This window comes from Aquarana catesbeiana, linkage group LG01 (genome assembly GCF_042186555.1).
Source record: "Aquarana catesbeiana isolate 2022-GZ linkage group LG01, ASM4218655v1, whole genome shotgun sequence".
NCBI classification, from domain to species: Eukaryota; Metazoa; Chordata; class Amphibia; order Anura; family Ranidae; genus Aquarana; species Aquarana catesbeiana.
Genome location: NC_133324.1, coordinates 704,382,589 through 704,406,979, shown reverse-complemented (window position 1 = coordinate 704,406,979; position 24,391 = coordinate 704,382,589).

Genomic DNA, 24,391 nt, shown 5'->3' with positions numbered 1-24,391 from the left:
TGTATAGGTTAAGAATACAGTCATTGAACTCTTCAAGATAATGTCTACCCATTGTGCTAGAAATGAAAAAATATAATAATACCATGTTTGAATAAATAATATTTATGACAATTGTATGCCTCTTTTATTCACAATAACACATTTTTTTTCTCCACTAACATAGAAGCTAACATTATGTATTAACACTTGTTTTACCCTTTTGTATTTCTATGGCTGACTGTCTACTATGCTACTATAGTGTGCTAAATATAGAAGCAATTATTGAAGGAAGGCAGAGTGTCATTTCAAGACTTGACTGATGAAAAAGAAGTGTCTGAGTGGACTATGATTTTACTGGTTACATGTTATGTTCTTGTTGTCATAGCCTTCCCATATCTTTAGTCCCCCCTTTTCTCTCTTTCCTTTTTTTGAATTCATCAGAGACACATATAAAATGCTTATTGGAAATTCCGGAAAAACCCACAGTGCACATTATTTTTATTTGTGTGATCTTTGTCACTAAAGTTTACAAGGTAGGTCAGCTTCACATGTCCCTAGGGGTAGTTCAATCAGTGCTATCTACACAGGCGCAATCAGCCCATTGATTGAAAGCAAACCTTGAGAACATGCTTTAATACACACATGCACCTTTGAAAAATAAAACCAAGATGATACAGTAGTTGTAGTTTATAGATTGCCTATTTATATATGCTACATAAAAGAAATTAAAAAAAGAAAACATCATTTTGTCACATTAAAACAAGTTATTCATCTCCTAAGTGTTATTATAAGTGCTAGAACCTTATTATTTTTGTAAAGGGTCTACTTATTTGCTTCCCACTGTCACTGTTAAGCTTTTTGGCTTCTTTTTTTTTTTTTTTTTGCTTCATGAGTTCACTAAATGCCGTCTTTTTATTTGTAAATGACTTTTTTTCATTAAAGTAGCATTCATTAATATGAGTAAATTACTTTAAATAATGCCATCCTACCACTCAATTTAATGTATTAGCATGTTATTATCTTTCAAAAGCATTTCTGTATGCCACTTTCATCTTGAAATATTTATCCTAACCAGTTGCCTCTTGTGTTCTCTGTGTGAGGTGAATGATGCTTGTCGCGCATCTCAATTTTCTTGATTACTAAATATGGTCGATTGAAGGTCAACAGTCTTTTATTAATAGAAACTATGTAGCTGTTTGTTCTGTAAGTGTTTTTTTTTCATCAAAGATGTATATAAGCAATTTTGTTTATCAATGTCTTGTTTGCCTTATTTATTTTTTGAGAAATACTTCAATTTGACCCTTACTGTGTTTAGTACTTAAGGTAAACACATCTTAATTTCTAACATATATAAAAGGATATCCAGCTATGCATGTTCAGTTTCATACTAACAGAAACAAATTGCAGTGTCACTCATTTTGGGCTTCTCCAAGGTTTAGCGGCCTAACCACTTGACCTCCGGAAGGTTTAACCCCCTTCCTGACCAGGCCGTTTTTTGCAATACAGCACTGCATTACTTAAACTGATAATTGCACGGTTGTGTGGCACTGTACCTGAATAAAATCCCACAAATAGAGCTTTCTTTTGGTGGTATTTGATCACCTCTGCAGTTTTTATTTTTTGCGCTATAAACAACAACAAAAAAAGTAAATTCTGAAAAAAAAAAACAATAATTTTTACTTTCTGCTTTAAACATACCAAATCAAAAAAAAATTAAAAAATCTGTTTTTTTCATGAATTTAGGCCATTGTGTATTCTGCTACACATTTTTGGTAAATAAAAACCCAATAAGTGTATATTGATTGTTTGGAGAAAAGATATAGCGTCTACAAACTATAGAATATTTTTATATTTTTTTACTAGTAATGGCGGCGATCTTAAAGCAGGACTGCAATTTTTCGGTGGACAAATCGGACATCTAACTGACACTTTTGACACTTTTTGGGGACCAGTGACACTAATACATTGATCAGTGCTAAAAGATATCCACTGTCACTGTACTAATAACACTGTGTCACGGAACGTCCCACACTCCGCTTGAGTGCTTCCATCAGTATACCACTTCCTCCCAGTCTGGATACAGATATCAGATATTCCAACCGCTCCCAAGTATAAAACAAGACGAGACTTGTTTCACTGCTACATGGACTGTTTTATTATCACACGGACACAACAGATAAAATAACTCAGAGACTCTTCCCCCCCACCCTTGGAAAAGAGGGCGGGTTAAACTGTCCAAAGACAATGGACACACAGGTCAGGTGTGTTCAAACTTCTCCTCGGTAAACAATCTTATCAGTAGGGGGCTGCTGGAGGAATCCCCCCTCCCTTCATAAAGATACACTTCCCAAATGATCACAGCAAAGAGTCCACAACAGAATGAGACAATATACAATATATACATATTTACAAGATTGATTCTGATTAGTACAGATCAGACTGGATTTCTCATTCACCTCACAAAGAGTATTGTTCCCTTGAAAATCCAGGGCCCATAATCAAAAGGCAAAAAGCTTGCATTCAGTCCTCTCCAAAAGCATCTGTCCCGGCTAGGTCTGTCACACACTGGCTGGAAGGGAGTTAACATCAGGGGCAATCAAAGGGTTAACAGTGTGCCTAGATTGTGCTTAATCACTGTGGGGGAGGTGCTTTAACTAGGGGAAGGCAAAGATCCGTGTTCCTGCTTTGCAGAAACACAGGATCAGTGCCTTCTCTTTTGACAGAATGAATTTATTCTGCCTGTGTCCTGTGTAATTGGAAGGGTGCCAGCGAACATCAAGTCCATGGTACCCGTCGCTGGGCACCCGTTGTGTATAATCATAGTGAGAGTGGGTTGCCGACTTGGTACGTGAGCTGGCACAGAGCGGCTGACCTGCCGAAGTATATCTGTGGTGGGCAGTCATTAAGTGGTTAATATAGATACGTTTTTCAACAGTGCTTTTACAGTGCTATGTAATTCCAAAATATAACATTAATTTTAATACAAATCATCACAAATCACAATACAAATCATTAATAAGACCTCATCTGGAATATGCAGTTCAGTTTTGGGCACCAGTTCTCAAAAAGGATATCGGGGAACTCGAGAATGTGCAGAGAAGGGCAACCAAACTGATAAAAGGCATGGAGGAGCTCAGCTATGAGGAAAGATTAGAGGAACTGAGTGTATTCTCTTTTGAGAAAAGAAGATTGGGGGGATATGATCAACATGTATAAATACATAAGTGGTCCATATATATATATATAGTGAACTTGCTGTTGAGTTGTTCACTTCAAGGTCATCACAGAGGACATGGGGCACTCTTAACGTCTGGAGGAAAAGAGATTTAATTTCCAAATACGGAAAGGTTTCTTTACAGTAAGAGCTGTGAAAATGTGGAATAGACTCCCTCAGGAGCTGGTTCTGTCCAGCTCAGTAGATTGCTTTAAAAAAAGCTTGGGTTCTTTCCTAGATGTAATAGATGTACTAGTATAATATAACTGGATACTAACATTTATAGGTAAAGTTGACCCAGGGAATATTCAGGAATCCAATTGCCTCTTGGGGGATCAAGAAGGAATTTTTTCCTTTGCCGAAGAAAATTAGATTATGCTTTGTTGGGGTTTTTTTGCAGTTACACAAGCAGTTAACACAACCATTTTTTTCTTTTAGGATAAAGGTTTCACATGAATAAATACAAGTCTATCATTGTAAGCACCCACGTCAGTAGTAAATGGTTTGTCTCAACACTCTAACTGCTACATTAGCAGGAGAGCTTGTTCTGTTGAAAAATAACATACTGGCTGGGTCACCAGATGAAACTAAAGGAAAGTAAGCCTAAAAAAAAATAAATGCAGGCATCACATCTAAGAATTGATAAGCTGCAATATAAATAATTTGTTTTGGGGTTTGATACATCTTTAAGAAAATGCACATTTTTCATATGGAAAAGTGGGTATACCTTTACAAATACCACCATTTCAAATCCATGAACTTGGATTCAGGTGTTGAAGATTAGCCACTTGCCGACCGCCTCACGCAGACATACTGCGGCAGAATGGCACGGTCAGGCATAATCACGTACCTGTACGTGATCTGCCTCCTGCGGGCGGGGGGTCCGATCGCCCCCCCTCCCGGTCCCCGAGGCGGTCGGCTTGTGTCTGGGAGCGATGAGAGGCAAGGGGGAGACCATCCATTCGTGGCCCCTCTCGCGATCGCTCCTAGCCAATCAGATTCTTCCTCTGCTGCTGTTTGCTAAACAGCAGCAAAGGAAATTATGCCATCTCTCCTCGGCTCGGTATTTTCCGTTCCGGCGCAGAGGAGAGAAGACTGCAATGTGAGTGCACAAACACTACACACTCAGTAGAACATGCCAGGCACACATTACACCCCCGATCCGCCCCGATCACCCCCCCCCCGATCACCCCCCAATCACCCCCCCCCCCCCCGTCACACTGACACCAAGCAGTTTTTTTTTTTCTGATTACTGCATTGGTGTCAGTTTGTGACAGTTAGTGTGGTAGGGCAGTTAGTGTTAGCCCCCTTTAGGTCTAGGGTACCCCCCCTAACCCCCCTAATAAAGTATTAACCCCTTGATCACCCCCTGTCGCCAGTGTTGCTAAGCTATCATTTTTCTGATCGCTGTATTAGTGTCACTGGTGACGCTAGTTAGGGAGGTAAATATTTAGGTTCGCCGTCAGCGTTTTATAGCGACAGGGACCCCCATATACTATCTAATAAAGGTTTTAACCCCTTGATTGCCCCCTAGTTAACCCTTTCACCAGTGATCACCGTATAACTGTTACGGGTGACGCTGGTTAGTTAGTTTATTTTTTATAGTGTCAGGGCACCCACCGTTTATTACCGAATAAAGGTTTAGTCCCCTGATCGCCCAGCGGTGATATGTGTTGCCCCAGGCACCGTCAGATTAGCGCCAGTAACCCACGCATGCAGCGTATGCCTCCCTACAGCACTGCAGTAACACTTGGTGACGTGGCGAATCCCATAAGTGCAGTTCAAGCTGGTGAGGTGGCAAGCACAAGTAGTGTCCCGCTGCCACCAAGAAGAAGACAAACACAGGCCCGTCGTGTCCATAGTGCCCTTCCTGCTGCATTCGCCAATCCTAATTGGGAACCCACCACTTCTGCAGCACCCGTACTTCCCCCATTCACATCCCCAACCAATGCAGTCGGCTGCATGAGAGGCATTTTTATGTCCTCCCGAGTACCCCTACCCAACGAACCCCCCCAAAAAAGATGTTGTGTCTGCAGCAAGCGCGGATATAGGCGTGACACCCGGTATTATTGTCCCTCCTGTCCTGACAATCCTGGTCTTTGCATTGGTGAATGTTTTGAACGCTACCATACACAAGTTGAGTATTAGCGTAGCGTACAGCATTGCACAGACTAGGACATGCTTTCACAGGGTCTCCCAAGTAGGGATGAGCTTCGTGTTCGAGTCGAACCCATGTTCGACTCGAACATCGGCTGTTCGATCGTTCGTCGAATTGCGAACGATATGGGCCGTTCGCGCCAAATTCGTGTGGCGCATCACGGCCCATAATTCACTGCGGCATCGCAGTGCATTGCTGGCTGATGATTCGCCAAGCATGCACTATGACCCGCATGCTTGGCCAATCACAGCGCCGCCTGAACAGAGAGCCGTAATTGGCCAAAGCCAAGGAGGCTTTGGCCAATTATGGCTCAGGGGATTTAGTACACACCCCACACTATATAAGGCCGCCTGCACGGCGGCCCTGTGTAGTGTGTGTTCCGGCGTTCATTGAGAGAGAGAGACAGACAGACAGTGACATTTGATTTGAGTTAGATAGATTAGGCAGAACAGTCAGTCAGTTAGCTGCACTTACAGTGTATTGTGTATATATATGCATCCCAGGTGTTGCATATATATATATATATATATATATATATATATATATACACTGTATTCAGTTTAGCTAGATCCGTTCTTGTTATCTTCCTACTGACAGGCAGGCTTGTCTTGTTACAGTATTTACAGCTACCTGAAGAAAATTACTGGTGTTCCTTTGATCCTATTAGTACCACAGTCAGGCAGCTAGACTATTTACAGTTAGTGCAGTGCGTCCTGCTCACAGTGTTCAGCTAAACCTACAAGTTAGTGTGGTGCGTCCACCTCACAGTGTTCAGCTAGATCCGTTCCTGTTATCTTCTTACTGACAGGCAGGCTTGTCTTGTTACAGTATATACAGTTACCTGAAGAAAATTACTGGTGTTCTTTTGATCCTATTAGTACCACAGTCAGGCAGCTAGACTATTTACAGTTAGTGCAGTGCATCCTGCTCACAGTGTTCAGCTAAACCTACAAGTTAGTGGGGTGCGTCCTGCTCACAGTGTTCAGCTAAACCTACAAGTTAGTGTGGTGCATCCACCTCACAGTGTTCAGCTAGATCCGTTCCTGTTATCTTCTTACTGACAGGCAGGCTTGTCTTGTTACAGTATATACAGCTACCTGAAGAAAATTACTGGTGTTCTTTTGATCCTATTAGTACCACAGTCAGGCAGATAGACTATTTACAGTTAGTGCAGTGCGTCCTGCTCACAGTGTTCAGCTAAACCTACAAGTTAGTGTGGTGCGTCCACCTCACAGTGTTCAGCTAGATCCGTTCCTGTTATCTTCTTACTGACAGGCAGGCTTGTCTTGTTACAGTATATACAGCTACCTGAAGAAAATTACTGGTGTTCTTTTGATCCTATTAGTACCACAGTCAGGCAGCTAGACTATTTACAGTTAGTGCAGTGCATCCTGCTCACAGTGTTCAGCTAAACCTACAAGTTATTGGGGTGCGTCCTGCTCACAGTGTTCAGCTAAACCTACAAGTTAATGTGGTGCGTCCACCTCACAGTGTTCAGCTAAACCTACAAGTTAGTGGGGTGCGTCCTGCTCACAGTGTTCAGCTAAACCTACAAGTTAGTGGGGTGCGTCACAGTGTTCAGCTAAAGCTACCTGTAGAAGGTTGGTGGTGTTCTCATACTACAGGCAGGCAGTTGATTTTGCTAGCTGCAGTATCAGTACATATATATATATATATATACATATCCCAGCTTAGTGCAGCTACAGGCCATTAGTATGTCTGGAAGGCCAAGAAGGAGAGGCAGACAGTCACAAGCCAATAAGAGAGGGCAAGCAGGCTCTGTGTCTTGTGCTGGTCATGGAGACGGTGCATCCTCATCAGCATGTGGCCGTGGGACACGCGTGGGCTTTTTTTCGGCAGCTGGCCGTGTTGAGCCACAACATGCGGAAGACTTGGTCGAGTGGATGACCAAGCCGTCCTCATCCTCCTCATCCTCTCTCACCCATGCCCAGGGTACTTTGTCTGGCAAAGCAGCGGCCTCTTCCCTCGGCTCAATGTCATCAGTGACTCCTTCCCTAGCCCCACCATGTCCTCCTGAGGAGTCCCTCGAACTGTTTGACCACAGTGTTGGGCACATGCTCCAGGAGGATGCCCAGCGTTTGGAAGGCTCTGATGATGATACTGAGCTCGATGAAGGCAGTAACATGAGCGCAAACAGAGGGGGTGCCAAAGAAGGACAGCAATCTGGCAGTCATGCTCCCCCTCCTGCAGCATACTGCCAGGTTTGCTCCAGTGATGAGGAGGGAGGGGATGATGAGGTCACTGACTCAACGTGGGTGCCTGATAGGAGAGAGGAGGAGGAGGAGGAGGAGGCGGCACATCACCAATGAGGCAGGATGCCCTCCAGGGGCCAGCCTAAGGGCAGCACATTGACTGCATCACACCCCAAAGCTCCACATGTGCAGGGCGCTGCAGTCTCTGCGCGTTATTCAAAAAGTTCTTTGGTGTGGGCCTTTTTTGAGACGAGTGCATCAGATCACTATCACGATCACTATTTGCAACATATGTCTCAAGCGTATCTCGCGTGGCCAAAACATCTCCCGCTTGGGTACCACATGCTTGACCAGACATATGTTGACCTGCCATGCAGTTCGTTGGCAAGCGTATCTAAAAGACCCACACCAAAGAACAAAGAGGACCTCTCCTTGCTCCTCATCAGCTGAGATCTCCAACCCCACTATACCTTCAGTCCTCTCTGAGACCTGCACTGAGAGGAATGAAGGTGTAGAATTAGGTGTGTCACAGCCAAGTACTTGTGGGCAATCTGCTTTTGGTACACCGACGTCAGATTGTACCAGGCAAATTTCCCTGCCCCAGCTGCTGCACCGCCGAAAGAAGTTTGCTCCCAGCCATCCACATGCGCAGCGGTTGAATGCTAGCTTGGCAAAATTGCTAGCACTTCAACTGCTGCCTTTTCAGTTGGTAGACTCTGCCCCCTTCCGTGAGTTTGTGGAATGTGCGGTTCCTCAGTGGCAGGTACCTAAACGCCATTTTTTCTCACGGAAGGCGATTCCGGCTCTCTACCGGCATGTGGAAGGCAATGTCCATGCCTCGCTGGACAGGGCGGTCAGCGGTAAGGTGCATATTACCGCTGACTCATGGTCCAGCAGGCATGGACAGGGACGTTACCTAAGTTTCACGGCGCATTGGGTGACTCTGCTGGCAGCTGGGAAGGATGCAGGACAAGGTGCAGTAGTGTTGGAGGTTGTTCCGCCACCACGCCTCCAAAATGCTAATGATTGTGACACACCTCTCTCCTCCACCCCCTCCTCTTCTTCTTCCTCCATGGCCTCTTCCTGTGCTTTGTCCTCGGAACCAGCGGTGCTCTGTAGCCATTCAAGGGGCTACGCAAGTACGCAGGCCAAAAGATGCCATGCGGTGCTTGAGCTGGTGTGCTTGGGGGACAGGAGCCACACTGGGGCAGAGGTTCTGTCAGCTCTGCAGGGGCAGGTTCAGAGGTGGTTGACGCCACGCCAACTTAAGGCAGGAATGGTGGTTTGCGACAATGGCACCAACCTCCTCTCTGCCCTCCGACATGGTCTAATGACCCATGTGCCCTGTTTGGCTCACGTCCTTAACTTGGTGGTGCAGCGGTTCTTGGGCAGGTACCCGGGCTTACAGGATGTCCTGAGGCAGGCCAGGAAAGTCTGTGTGCATTTCCATCGGTCATATAATGCCAGTGCTCGGCTGACGGACCTCCAAAAGGAGTTTAACCTGCCCAAGAACCGCCTAATCTGTGACATGCCCACCAGGTGGAACTCAACGTTGGCCATGCTGCAGCGGCTGCACACGCAGCAGAGGGCCATCAATGAGTACCTGTGCGACTATGGCACCAGGACAGGGTCAGGGGAGCTTGTTTTTTTTCCCCACGCCAGTGGGCCATGATCAGGGATGCATGCACTGTCCTGTCACCATTTGAGGAGGCCACGAGGATGGTGAGCAGTGACAGTGCATGCATCAGTGACACTGTCCCCCTTGTCCACCTGTTGGAGCACACGCTGCGTGGAATAATGGACAGGGCACTTGAGGCAGAACAGAGGCAGGAAGAGGAGGACTTCCTTAGCTCTCAAGGCCCCCTTTATCCAGACAGTGTTTCTGCATGCCCGCCGATCACACAGGAAGAGGACGAGGAGGAGGAAGATTGTGTCAGTATGGAGGTGGAGCCTGGCACTCAGCATCAGCAGCAGTCTTTAAGGGATCAGTCCCAAGAAACACATGGACTTGTACGTGGCTGGGAGGAGGTGGCTGCGGACCATGTCGTCCTTAGTGACCCAGAGGACTCCGGACCGAATGCCTCAGCAAAGCTACGCTGCATGGCCTCCCTGATCCTGCAAAGCCTGCGTAAGGATCCTCGTATTCGTGGTATCAAGGAGAAGGACCAATACTGGCTGGCAACCCTCCTTGATCCACGTTACAAGGGTAAGGTTGCGGACCTTATCTTGCCATCGCAGAGGGAGCAGAGGATGAAACATCTTCGGGAGGCCTTGCAGAAAGGTCTGTGCAACGCGTTCCCAGAGACTGGGAGGTTACAAACTCCTGTTTCTGGACAACGTGTTGCTGAGGCTTCGGTCAGTCAAAGAAGGAGCGGTGGAGAAGGTGGCCGTCTGACCGATGCGTTCAGACAATTTTTTGGTCCGCAGCCCCAAGGTATGATCGGTTCCAGCGACCATCGCCAGCGTCTGTTTTACATGGTGCAGGAATACCTAGGGGCAAGATCAGACTTGGACACCTTTCCCACCGAAAATCCTCTGGGTTACTGGGTCTTGAGGATGGATCACTGGCCAGAGCTTGCACAGTATGCAATTGAGCTACTGGCCTGTCCTGTATCCAGCGTTCTTTCGGAACGCACATTCAGTGCTGCTGGAGGCTTTGTAACCGATCACAGGGTGCGTCTGTCCACCGACTCGGTCGATCGACTGACCTTCATAAAAATGAATCAGTCTTGGATCACCACCAGCTACCAAGCACCTGATGCTGATGTAACCGAATAATTTTTTTTTAAATCTCAGATCCCTTCAAAGACTGCCTATGCTGATGCTGAGTGACTATCCCTGAGTAATTATCCTCTTCCTCCTCAATCATCACGCTGATAGCTTGAAAGAACATTTTTGGTTCTGTGCGCCACCACCAATGCCTAAGGCACAATTTTTCAGCCCCTGTTTAACAGGGGCATGTGATTACAATTTTTGATGCAATACTTTGCAGCAGGGCTCATTCCTGCGTTCCAACTAGAGTGTCTGTGAGGGGTTGCAGTGTTGTGGCACCAGCACCAGTGCCTAAAGCCCAATTTTTCTGCCCCTGTTTAACAGGGGCGTGTAATTACAATTTTTGATGCAATACTTTGCAGCAAGGCTCGTTCCTGCGTTCCAACTAGAGTGTCTGTGAGGGGTTGCAGTGTTGTAGCACCAGCACCAGTGCCTAAGGCCCAATTTTTCTGCCCCTGTTTAACAGGGGCGTGTAATTACAATTTTTGATGCAATACTTTGCAGCAGGGCTCGTTCCTGCGTTCCAACTAGAGTGTCTGTGAGGGGTTGCAGTGTTGTAGCACCAGTGCCTAAGGCCCAATTTTTCTACCCCTGTTTAACAGGGGCGTGTAATTACAATTTTTGATGCAATACTTTGCAGCAGGGCTCGTTCCTGCGTTCCAACTAGAGTGTATGTGAGGGGTTGCAGTGTTGTGGCACCAGCACCACCACCACCACCACCACCAAAGGCCCAATTTTTCTGTCCCTGTTCAACAGGGGCATGTAATTACAATTCTTGATCTAATATTTCACAGCAGGGCCCATTTCTGCACCCACCAAGAGCGAGTGAGGACTTACAGTGTTGTGGCACCAGCACCACCACCACCACCACCAAAGGCCCAGTTTTTCTGCCCCTGTTCAACAGGGGCATGTAATTACAATTCTTGATCTAATATTTCACAGCAGGGCCCTGTGAGGGCTTACGTTGTTGTGGCCACAACAACACCTAAGGCCCAAATTTATGCTGAGTATATAGGGCAGGCCCCTACTTTCAAACATCTAACTTACAAACGACTCCTACTTGCAAACGGAAGGAGACAACAGGAAGTAAGATGAAATCTACCCCTAGGAAGGGAAATTCTCTCCTGTAAGTGTTAATATGGGAAAAACATTTCTCCTTTCCACTGATGCTTTCCAATCCTTGTTCCACAAAAAAACCCAAATTTTCAAAAAACATTTGTCATTGGGACAAAAAGTGAGGTGAAATCTGCTAAAGAGGAGGAAAGACAGCAAAACAAATGTCACAGGGGTGATAACCCTTCCCTATGTTTTCCAAAATGCTTAAAAAAGATTTTTTGGCTGGAGCTAAACACGTTAAAAATGTACCCGTTCAAAATGACAAACAGATTCTACTTAACAACAAACCTACAGTCCCTGTCTTGTTTGCACCGCCTGTATACTGCTGTTCAGAGTATATAGAGCCTTATGGCCCCACACCTTTCCTTATTTTAATTTGGGTGCGGGGTTCCCCTTAATATCCATACAAGACCCAAAGGGTCTAGTAATGGACTGGGGGGTACCCATGCCGTTTGTCTCACTGATTTTCATCCATATTGCCAGGACCCGACATTACATTAAACCCACAAGCAGTTTTAAATGAGATTTTTTCCTTTAAAAATGACATTTGGTGCAGGGACTGTTCTAAACACGGGAAACACGCGCCACTTTACAGGCATACTATAGACACCCCCCAGGTACGATATTTAAAGGAATATTTCACTTTTTATTTTTTTACTTTAACCATCATTAAAATCACTGCTCCCGAAAAAACGGCCGTTTTTAAAAGTTTTTTTTGCATTGATACATGTCCCCTGGGGTAGGACCCGGGTCCCCAAATCCTTTTTAGGACAATACCATGCAAATTAGCCTTTAAAATGAGCACTTTTGATTTCGAACGTTCGAGTCCCATAGACGTCAATGGGGTTCTAACGCTCGTGCGAATTTTCGGTCCGTTCGCAGGTTCTGGTGCGAACCGAACCGGGGGGTGTTCGGCTCATCCCTACTCCCAAGATGCCATCGCATTTTGAGAGACCCGAACCTGGAAGCGGTTACAGTTATAAAAGTTACAGTTACAAAAAAAAGTGTAAAAAAAAAAAAAAACACAAAAAATATATAAAATAAAAAAAATAGTTGTCGTTTTATTGTTCTCTCTCTCTCTATTCTCTCTCTATTGTTCTGCTCTTTTTTACTGTATTCTATTCTGCAATGTTTTATTGTTATTATGTTTTATCACGTTTACTTTTCAGGTATGCAATTTTTTATACTTTACCGTTTACTGTGTTTTATTGTTAACCATTTTTTTGTCTTCAGGTACGCAATTCACCACTTTGAGTGGTTATACCAGAATGATGCCTGCAGGTTTAGGTATCATCTTGGTATCATTCTTTTCAGTCAGCGGTCAGCTTTCATGTAAAAGCAATCCTAGCGGCTAATTAGCCTCTAGACTGCTTTTGCAAGCAGTGGGAGGAAATGCCCCCCCCCCACCATCTTCCGTGTTTTTCTCTGGCTCTCCTGTCTCAACAGGGAACCTGAGAATGCAGCCGGTGATTCAGTCAGCTGACCATAGAGCTGATCAGAGACCAGAGTGGTTCCAAACATCTCTATGGCCTAAGAAACCGGAAGCTACGAGCATTTCATTGCTTAGATTTCGCCAGATGTAAACAGCGCCATTGGGAAATTGGGAAAGCATTTTATCACACTGATCTTGGTGTGGTCAGATGCTTTGAGGGCAGAGGAGAGATCTAGGCTCTAATAGACCCCAATTTTTTCAAAAAAGAGTACCTGTCACTACCTATTGCTATCATAGGGGATATTTACATTCCCTGGGATAACAATAAAAATAATTTAAAAAAAAATGAAAGGAACAGTTTAAAAATAAGATAAAAAAGCAAAAAAATAATACAGGAAAAAAAAAAAAAAAGCACCCCTGTCCCCCTCCTGCTCTCGCGCTAAGGCGAATGCAAGCGTCGGTCTGACGTCAAATGTAAACAGCACCATGCATGTGAGGTATCACCGCGAAGGTCAGATCGAGGGCAGTAATTTTAGCAGTAGACCTCCTCTGTAAATCTAAAGTGGTAACCTGTAAAGGCTTTTAAAGGCTTTTAAAAATGTATTTATTTTGTTGCCACTGCACGTTTGTGCGCAATTTTAAGATCATCTTTTTTATTTCATCAAACATTTGGGCAATATACTGTGTTTTAGTGCATTAAAATGTAAAAAAGTGTGTTTTTTCCCCAAAAAATGCATTTGAAAAATCGCTGCGCAAATACTGTGTGAAAAAAAAATGAAACACCCACCATTTTAATCTGTAGGGCATTTGCTTTAAAAAAATATATAATGTTTGGGGGTTCAAAGTAATTTTCTTGCAAAAAAAAATAATTTTTTCATGTAAACAAAAAGTGTCAGAAAGGGCTTTGCCTTCAAGTGGTTAGAAGAGTGGGTAATGTGTGACATAAGCTTCTAAATGTTGTGCATAAAATGCCAGGACAGTTCAAACCCTCCCCAAATGACCCCATTTTGGAAAGCAGACACCCCAAGCTATTTGCTGAAAGGCATGTCGAGTCCATGGAATATTTTATATTGTGACACAAGTTGCAGGAAAAAGACAATTTTTTTTTTTTTTTGCACAAAGTTGTCACTAAATGATATATTGCTCAAACATGCCATGGGAATATGTGAAATTACACCCCAAAATACATTCTGTTGCTTCTCCTGAGTATGGGGATACCACATGTGTAAGACTTTTTGGGAGCCTAGCCGCGCATGGGACCCCAAAAACCAAGCACCGCCTTCAGGCTTTCTAAGGGCGTAAATTTTTGATTTCACTCTTCACTGCCTATCACAGTTTCGGAGGCCATGGAATGCCCAGGTGGCACAAACCCCCCCCAAATGACCCTATTTTGGAAAGTAGACACCCCAAGCTGTGATAAAAAGGGGAAGGGGGGAAGAGGAAGAGGAAGGGGCTAGCTCAAATGTATAGAGAGGTGAGTGAAAAAATAAAAATAAAATTATCTAAAAAAGTATAATAAGCATGAGGGCTAGTATCATACTAGCACATGAAAAATATTGTAAATACTGAAACAAAAGAAAAGAAAGTTCTCAGTGCAAAAGGGCTAGTATCATACTAGCACATGTGTGGTAACTCAGCAAATACTTATTGGTGACTCCAATAAGAGAGGTTCCTCTGATGAAGTCACGTGACGTGACGATACATGTCAGGATTGGAGCACGGGAACTGTCACAGACTGACGATAGGATACAAGCTCGGTGCTCGTGGATGTTTTTTACTATAGCCTTCTGCTAAATGTAAGTGTACCATGTTGTTTTTAACCTAATAAACTGATTTATATACGGGATCATGCTATGTGCACTCTCTTCCAACACTCCACATATATTCATCCCATTGTGACGAACATTGAGGAAACGGGGACGGTTTGAAGACAACCTTTTGAGGTATACGAAGTCGGCGTTCGTTGGATTGACACCCACACTCATTTTATAAAAGTGAGTGCATCCCCCTTCTCTGTCCTGTCCCTTTTTTCACTCTGGCAGCCACGGAGTTATACTATATACTGTCTGCTTATGTTTTTTATATACCATCCTGCACACCCACCACCTGAATCGTCTGAACTACTGGATGGGACCCTTGCCTGCTGGTGATTTGTTATTTGATTACAAGCTGTTGTCTTGCAGCAGTAAGGTGAGTTGCTTGCGAGCACAGAGGTGTCCCCACTGAAGACTTTTTTTCCCTTTCCTGTGGCTTGTGGACTTGCCTTTTTGGAACTGATGACTCATTGTTTGAGCACTTTGTACTACAAGGTGGTGGGACTGTTCACCATTTATTTATTTACTTGGAGTCACTAATAAGAATTTGCTGAGTTACCACATATGTGCTATGATACTAGCCCTTTTGCACTGAGATTTTTTTTTTCGTTTCAGTATTTACAATATTTTTTATGTGCTAGTATGATACTAGCCCTCATGCACATGGACTTTTTTTTATTTATATATTTTTATTTGGTTCAATATATATATATATATATATATATATATATATATATTTTTTTTTTTTTTTTTTTTTTGTACCCACACTGTATTTGTCACTCATTTTATAGCTTTTTATACATTTTAGGCAATTTTGTTTCCTCAGTCTATTCGGATTTAGTGCCCATGAGACCGCACTTTATTACATTTCATTATACTGTTATATTTTGTATAATTTTTTCATTTTGCCTTTTTGGAACTGATGACTCATTGTTTGAGCACTTTGTACTACTAGGTGGTGGGATTGTTCACCATTTATTTATTTACTTGGCGTCACCAATAAGTATTTTCTGAGTTACCACACATGTGCTAATATGATACTAGCCCTTTTGCACTGAGAACTTTCTTTTCTTTTGTTTCAGTATTTACAATATTTTTCATGTGCTAGTATTATACTAGCCCTCATGCTTATTATACTTTTTAAAATATTTTTTTTTAATTTTTTCACTCACATCTCTATACATTTGAGCTAGCCCCTTTCCCTTCCTCTTCCCCCCTTCCCCTTTTTATCACAGCACAATCACCACTCACTTTATTCATACCACTTTTGTCTGTTTGGATCAGCCATTTAGGTGTTGCAGCAGTGCCCCTTAGCATAGGTATAGGCATAGCACAGGTATTTCTGACAGCGCAGGAGTTTCTTCATCATTTATCTAGACACCCCAAGCTATTTGCTGAGAGGTATAATGAGTATTTTGCAGACCTCACTTTTTGTCACAAAGTTTTGAAAATTGAAAAAAGAAAAAAAATTTTTTTTCTTGTCTTTCTTTATTTTCAAATATAAATGAGAGCTGCAAAATACTCACCATGCCTCTCAGCAAATAGCTTGGGGTGTCTACTTTCCAAAATGGGGTCATTTGGGGGGGGGGGGGGGTTGTGCCACCTGGGCATTCCATGGCCTCCGAAACTGTGATAGGCAGTGAAGAGTGAAATAAAAAATTTACACCCTTAAAAAGCCTGAAGGCGGTGCTTGGTTTTCGGGGTCCCATACGCGGTTAGGCTCCCAAAAAGTCCCACACATGTGGTATCCCCATACTCAGGAGAAGCAGCTAAATGTATTTTGGGGTGCAATTCCACATATGCCCATGGCCTGTGTGAGCAATATATCATTTAGTGACAACTTTGTCCAAAAAAAAAAAAAAAAATGTGTCACTTTCCCGCAACTTGTGTCAAAATATAAAATATTCCATGGACTCAACATGCCTCTCAGCAAATAGTTTGGGATGTCTACTTTCCAAAATGGGGTCATTTGGGGGGGGGGGTTGTGCCATCTGGGCATTTTATGGCCTTCAAAACTGTGATAGATAGTGAAGAGTGAAATCAAAAATTTACGCCCTTAGAAATCTTGAAGGCGGTGATTGGTTTTCGGGGCCCCGTACGCAGCTAGGCTCCCAAAAAGTCCCACACATGTGGTATCCCAGTACTCAGGAGAAGCAGCTGAATGTATTTTGGGGTGCAATTCCACATATGCCCATGGCCTGTGTGAGCAATATATCATTTAGTGACAACTTTGTGCAAAAAAAAAAAAAATGTGTCACTTTCCCGCAACTTGTATCAAAATATAAAATATTCCATGGACTCAACATGCCTCTCAGCAAATAGTTTGGGATGTCTACTTTCCAAAATGAGGTCATTTGGGGGGGGGGGGGTTTGTGCCATCTGGGCATTTTATGGCCTTCAAAACTGTGATAGATAGTGAGGAGTGAAATCAAAAATTTACGCCCTTAGAAATCCTGAAGGCAGTGATTGGTTTTCGGGGCCCCGTACGCGGCTAGGCTCCCAAAAAGTCCCACACATGTGGTATCCCCGTACTCAGGAGAAGCAGCTGAATGTATTTTGGGGTGCAATGCCACATATGCCCATGGCCTGTGTGAGCAATATATCATTTAGTGACAACTTTTTGTAATTTTGTTTTTTTGTCATTATTCAATCACTTGGGGCAAAAAAAAATAATATTTAATCGGCTCAACATGCCTCTTAGCAATTTCCTTGGGGTGTCTACTTTCCGAAATGGGGTCATTTGGGGGGGGTTGTACTGCCCTGCCATTTTAGCACCTCAAGAAATGACATAGGCAGTCATAAACTAAAAGCTGTGTAAATTACAGAAAATGTACCCTAGTTTTTAGACGCTATAACTTTTGTGCAAACCAATAAATACACGCTTATTGACATTTTTTTAACAAATACATGTGGCCGAAAACATTTTGGCCTAAATGTATGACTAAAATTGAGTTTATTGGATTTTTTTATAACAAAAAGTAGAAAATGTCATTTTTTTTCAAAATTTTCGGTCTTTTTCCGTTTATAGCGCAAAAAATAAAAACCGCAGAGGTGATCAAATAACATCAAAAGAAAGCTCTATTTGTGGGAAGAAAAGGAAGCAAATTTCATTTGGGTACAGCATTGCATGACCGCTCAATTAGCAGTTAAAGCGACACAGTGCCAAATTGTAAAAAGTGCTCTGGTCAGGAAGGGGGTAAATCCTTCCAGGGCTGAAGTGGTTAAGTACCATTGATTAGAATCTTCTTAACTGTGTAGAACCTCAGATGTCCAGTGTCTGGTGTTTTCTTTGGTTTGGACGTGTGTGGTGTCATCATACTAAGATCAATAGAGCTTTCTAAGGGCCTCAGAAAGAAAATAGTGGATGGCTATAAAACTGGCAAGAGGTTTAAAAAATTGTCAAATGATTTGAAATCAATAATTTCACAGTAGAAAATAATCTGCATTTAAAATGACTAACTTTTGTCCAGAACTAGCTGGCCCAGCAAATTCAGATCAAGAGCTAACCATTTCATGCTAAAATAAATCTCCAAGAAACCCAAAATCTAATGGCAGGGTGTTCAGATATTTCTGGCAACAGTTGTGGTCAAAGTGCATGCATCTACAAGAGATTGTACATATTTAATGTGCATGAGAGGGTTAAGAAAAAGCCTTTGCTGTCCCAAAAGAACATTAGAGCAATGCTATGCTTTGTCATTTAAACTATATGGATCCACAGCCAATAGAAAAGAGGTCCATTAGTGATCCAAATGGCTTAGGTTTCTTGGCTCTCCACAAAAAAGGAATCACACACAAAGGACGGGTGGCACCTATATTAAAAAGTAGTTGAGCCAGAAAAAGCACCAAACAAATGTCCAGAGAGTCTAAAGATATTTTGTTGTGTCAGTGACAGACAGGGGAAAAAAAGCAGCCAATGCATTTTGGGGGTCAGACAATTGGGGCTAGAAAAGATACAAAAATTAATCCATTACATTATAAACCCCACCCATTGAGCCTGTTCTGTGAAATTACCATACCAGACCCTTATCTGAGCATGCAACCTGGCAGGCTGCAGGAAAAGGGGGGCGACGAGAGAGCGCCCCCCTCCTGAACCGTACCAGGCCACATGCCCTCAACATAGAGAGGGTGTTTTGGGGTCCCCCAAAACACCTTGTCCCCATGTTGATGGGGACAAGGACCTCTTCCCCACAACACTTCCCTGGTTTTTGTGGGGGTCTGCAGGTGGGGGGCCTATCAAGGGGATCCCAGCCATCCTATGTGAAAGGGTATCGTGTACATTATACCCCTACACATTCACCCAAAAAAGTGTCAAAAAAGTATGTAAGTAAAAATTACAGTAGACAGTTTGGGACAAGTCCTTTACTAAAAAAAAAAATGCCATTTTTTTTTATTTTGGCGTGGGGCTCCCCTTAATATCCATACCAGACCTGAAGGACCTGGTAATGGACTGGGGGGGGACTCATGCCATTGTTTTCAATGATTTGTATGTATTTTGCTGGGATCCGGCAATACATTACAACCACGAGCATTTTTTAAATTACATTTTTTCCTTTACAAATGTCATTTTGCTGCTCTCGTTCATAAAACTATGTACGGCTGCTATGTAAGCAGCCTAACATAGTGTGGGGTGTGGACTCAGCCCCTGAGCCATGATTGGCCAAAAGCACCCTGCCTTTGGTCAATCATGGCTCTCACAGCAGAGCGCGCTGTGATTGGCCAAAGCATGCAGGTCAGGTGCATGCTTTGGCCAATCAGTAGCTGTCAATGCACTGCGATCTCCCAGTGCATTGACGGTCTCGCCATTCATTATGGGACATTCTGCGGGCACTCGAATTTCCAGTGAACGCCCCATAATGTTCTAAATTCAGCGAACGGGGCGAACACCCGATATTTGGGTCGAACTTGCGCTCGACTCGAACATTGGGCCCATCCCTACTGTCGAGTCCACATGACAGAACATACAGGAAACAATAATGCCCCGTACACACGGTCGGATTTTCCGACGGAAAATGTGTGATAGGACCTTGTTGTCGGAAATTCCGACCATGTGTAGGCTCCATCACACATTTTCCATCGGATTTTCCGACACACAAAGTTTGAGAGCAGGCTATAAAATTTTACGTCAACAAAATCCGTTGTCGGAATTTCCGATCGTGTGTACACAAATCCGACGCACAAAGTGCCACGCATGCTCAGAATAAATAAAGAGAAAGCTATTGAAAGCTATTGGCTACTGCCCCGTTTAGAGTCCCGACATACGTGTTTTACATCACCGCGTTCAGAACGATCGGATTTTCCGACAACTTTGTGTGACCGTGTGTATGCAAGACAAGTTTGAGCCAACATCCGTCGGAAAAAATCCTAGGATTTTGTTGTCGGAATGTCCGATCAATGTCCGACCGTGTGTACGGGGCATAACTCTACCTACTGTGACTGGGACTTCAAGCTTTCTCCCCTCTCTTCCTGGTACCAACCTTAACTTACAGTACCAATATCCATGCCGCTCAGCCGCTGATTACAGGCACTCATTCGCTGATTACTCTTCTGGCCCCAAAAAGTGTTTATCAGTCTTATTATTGCTGTTATATTTCAGAAATGATTCATGCTTCAATCCTTAGTTATTGGCGTGCTAATGGGCTATATTTTTTCTTATCTTTTTACACATACAGATGAGTATACCCAGGATTTTTATTCCATATCCATAAAACACTTGGATAATTGCTAAAGGTAAACCAATCCATTACCTCTGGCAAGGTTATGTTTTTATTCATCAACTATGCTATTAACAGAGAGCAGGATTTTTCTTCTGTTTATAACTTTGCAACAATATATGTTTTTATGTTACATTTAGCTTGATAACCATTAGTTTATTAATATTTGATGTCAACTAGTTTTGCTTTTATTTATTTTTTTATATCTCATTGTAGTCAATTTCTTCACAGAATGTATAACGCTGATCTAAATATTTTTTGGCCTTTGTTTTAAACCTAAATGTTCATTAGGTGCTACTTTTTATTTTATTTTTTCAGTAATTAAAATGGTTGTAAAGTCTAACATTTTTTTAGCTTAATACATTCTTTGCCTTAAGGTAAAAAAGCCTTCAGTGGTCAGCTCCCCCCAGCCCCCTGAATACTTACCTGAGATATATCTTGAATCAGCGATGTGCCCAAGAGCAGCAGAGCTATCTCTCTCCCTCCTCACAGGACATGGAGGCAGCAGTGGAAGCCATTGGCTCCTGCTGCTGTCAATGAAAACCTGTGAGGCGGGAGTGGGAGATGGGGCCGAGCTGTGTGGTCTGTGTCAATAGAAGTACACAGCCCGGCTTGGGATTAAGTATGAGTGCCCCTGTATCAAGTGGGTTGCTATGGGGGCACTTGGAAGGGAAGAGGAATAGAGAGGGCCAGCTGGGGACCCCAGAAGAGAAGGATTGGGCCACTCTCTGCAGCATCATTGCACAGAGCAGATAAGTATGATATTTTTGTTATTTAAAAACAATTATACCTTTACAATCACTTTAATCTTGACACTGGTAAATCACTTTTTTTACCTATGACATTGTGCTTCATTGGTGTGGCATGTTTTGCATAGCTATATACCTCCAATCTGGGTTGTGTTGTGGCCAGATTTTATATGTAAATGTTATCTCATACCTATCATAGACAATTACAATTTCTATCCTATTTTTAGCAATGTTTTTGAATCAATGCGATTCTCATGTATAACTTTCATTCTAGTATCTTTTGTATTTTTTTTTGTAGTTTTGATCCTTCAAATCGCATTAGCTGTCTTTTGTTTTTTCCTGTTTGTCACTTACGGAACAAATAAAATATATTTGATCTACCAGAACATTTCTTTTGGTACCTCTTCAGGATTAGCTACACATATGCTGCAAACAATGGGCAGCTTTGCCTGTCAGAAGCAAGTGTCAAAACAAAACCATCTTGTGGAAGGCCTATGCCTTTAGGGTTTCCCCCTGCATAGTCTAGAGTGCGTTAGATCAAGCCCCCATCAGGAAATGCAGAAAATCGTTTTTTTGCACAGCATCCTTAGAGTGGGACATTTTGGGCCCTCTGTTGGATGATGACAGCATATCTCCTAGATGTTTCTCCTTGCATTGGAGAAAGGATAAATGGCTCCATCTATGCCTCCCTAATTTTTTTTCTCTTCCTCGCTGGCAGCACCTCAACATTCCCCCTTTTCCTAACTGCCAACAAGATTTTTCATTTATATTTTCTGCTACCTGTTTTTTTTCTGTGTTGTTGTAGAGCAGAAACCATGTGGCTGTAGGTTTGCCCTACAGCTATGCCTCCAGTACAATGGATCAAGACACCTGCACTGCCACCATCCAAAAGGTATCCCCTTTGGATGGTGGCAGTAGATTCTCCAAGATTTCCTTCATGTATAAGGTATGAGTGAAATGCCCCCCTTTAAGCCTCCCACCAATATTCTCCTCCTCTTTGCCAGTACCTCAAGACTCCTCTTCCTTCTTACCACCATCACCCCGACACACATCCTTCTCTCCTCCAGCACCCCAACTCTCCTTACATTCCTCTTCTGCCTCCTGCTTCATGGCATTTCACATGCTGGTAGAGGGTAAGAATGGCCTTCTATAAAAAGTAGTGGCAGCTGGCATGTGGCCTTCTGAGCAAAATAATAATGACTGAGTACCTGACACTGGTTTAGCATAGGCTACAAAAAAGTGATAAATGATGTATTAGGCAAAGCTGGCATGATGATGCTGAGCATGGGTGAGATTTTGTGAATTTTTTTTTCTGCTTCTACAGAAACATTGCAAAGGCCTGTGAATTGGGGATAGTTGCCTCAAAGACATTCCAACTCCTCATAGCCAGTTGACAGGAATATGTGGGATTAACGGAGAAGGAGAAGGAGAAAAAAAAAAGTGGGAGCAGCACCATAAAGGCAAATGACTGCTCTGCATCCTTGAAGAAGAGGAGGAGGAGATGGGAGCATGAGCAGCACAGTAAAAAAAAGTGGCTGCTATGTGCCTTTGAATAGGAGGAGGAAAAGTGCACATTAGCAGATCCAAAATAAATGGCTGCTATGCACCCTTGACAGAGAGGATAAGTGCAATAACAGGCCACAATAGATGACCACTATGCTCACTTGAGGGGGCAGAAGGGGGAAAAGAACACATTAGCAGGCCCAAAATAGATGGCTGATATGTACCAGTGAGGAGAAGATCAAGGGCCAGGAACTTTCCGCTAAATTACATGAGAGGGGCGGCAGCACAAGGAACCTGGGCAAATAAAAACACAACTGTTATGCACCCCAAGATGGGAGGAGGAAGAAAAGGGCACATTAGCAGCACTCTTTATCTTCTCAATTACTGTATATGTTTGGGGACAAGTGAGTGTGCGCGGGTATCATTGCAGATCACAAGATGCAGAACAGAACTGTCAAGTGTACTGGTAGAACAAATATGGATAGATTGGGTCATCAGTGCTCTTAATATCAGAATTAATGAATTACATGATTGTCCATATTTAACACACTTCTGTATTTTTAGGCAAATAGAAAATAAGTGATCTTTAAAAAAAAAACAAAAAGGACATTTTCTAAAATAACTAGATTAATTACACGTTGGTAACAGATTAGCTCATCTCTAATTTTTCTAAAAAAAAAGCATTTTATTTGTAGATAGATTTCTAGTCAGCTGACATTATTTGCTACCTTTGTGCAACATTTCTTGAAATCCAGCATGTCAGCTGATTGAAACGTTCCACTGTAGTTAAATCTCACATGAAAGGTCTTAGTCTTATACCATCAGGCATTGCTGGGCATTGTGACAGGCATGCATCTTCTATCTAAAACCTTGTTGAGGATTTAGCCACCCTAAAGGATCTCTGGAGTAGGATTACTCAGCTTAATTTTCTTTATCTTGGTTTACAAAGTCAAAAAAAGAGAGATCTTGGCTTTTAGAGAATTAATAACCACTCTTCCTGCAGAAAGATTACTGAAATCAATGATGCGATTAGGATTGTAAATAAGAAGTACAAGACGACGCCATTACAATCAGTCTCCAGTGCTAACGGGAAGATGTGTGAGTCTTACTGATGGGCTTATGGCTAAAAAACCTCCATCAAACATTAAAGTCAATACAGAACAATCTCACAGATTAATTAAGAATCCTGATTAGGGTTATTTGTGATAGAGGACATTGCTTTCCATGTTCCCTGTGGGTTTCTTTAGTAATTGCAGTTGTGAATACAGGGATGTTACAGTTGGGTTAGTAAATTTAAACAACTGAGGTGTTAGTGGATCAGAAAAATAGGTCGAGCACAGTAACAGAATGCTCTCAATGCCAAATAAATGATGCAGACAAATTGGGAGCAGCTTTTAACAAGTAAAGTGAACAGGAGTTGTTCAGCTGGATTGTAGTAAGTCTCAAGACTGTCATTTTACCAAGCTGTTTACAAAGATTTACTAGTAATTAAAATACACATGGACATTGCCCATTATTAACGCACAGTTATCTTTGACGGGTGACATTCTAATAGACAGTATAACTAAATGCTAAAGATGTAATTTGTTAAAGTTGTGCTTGTATAGTATGCTTATATACATAAAGAATGTCATAAACATTTTAGAATTCTATTGCTCCTCTGCACTACAGAAGTTGTGTCAGTGACAGATTAATGCACCTGTTGGGACTAGGCAGATGCATTTGCTGCA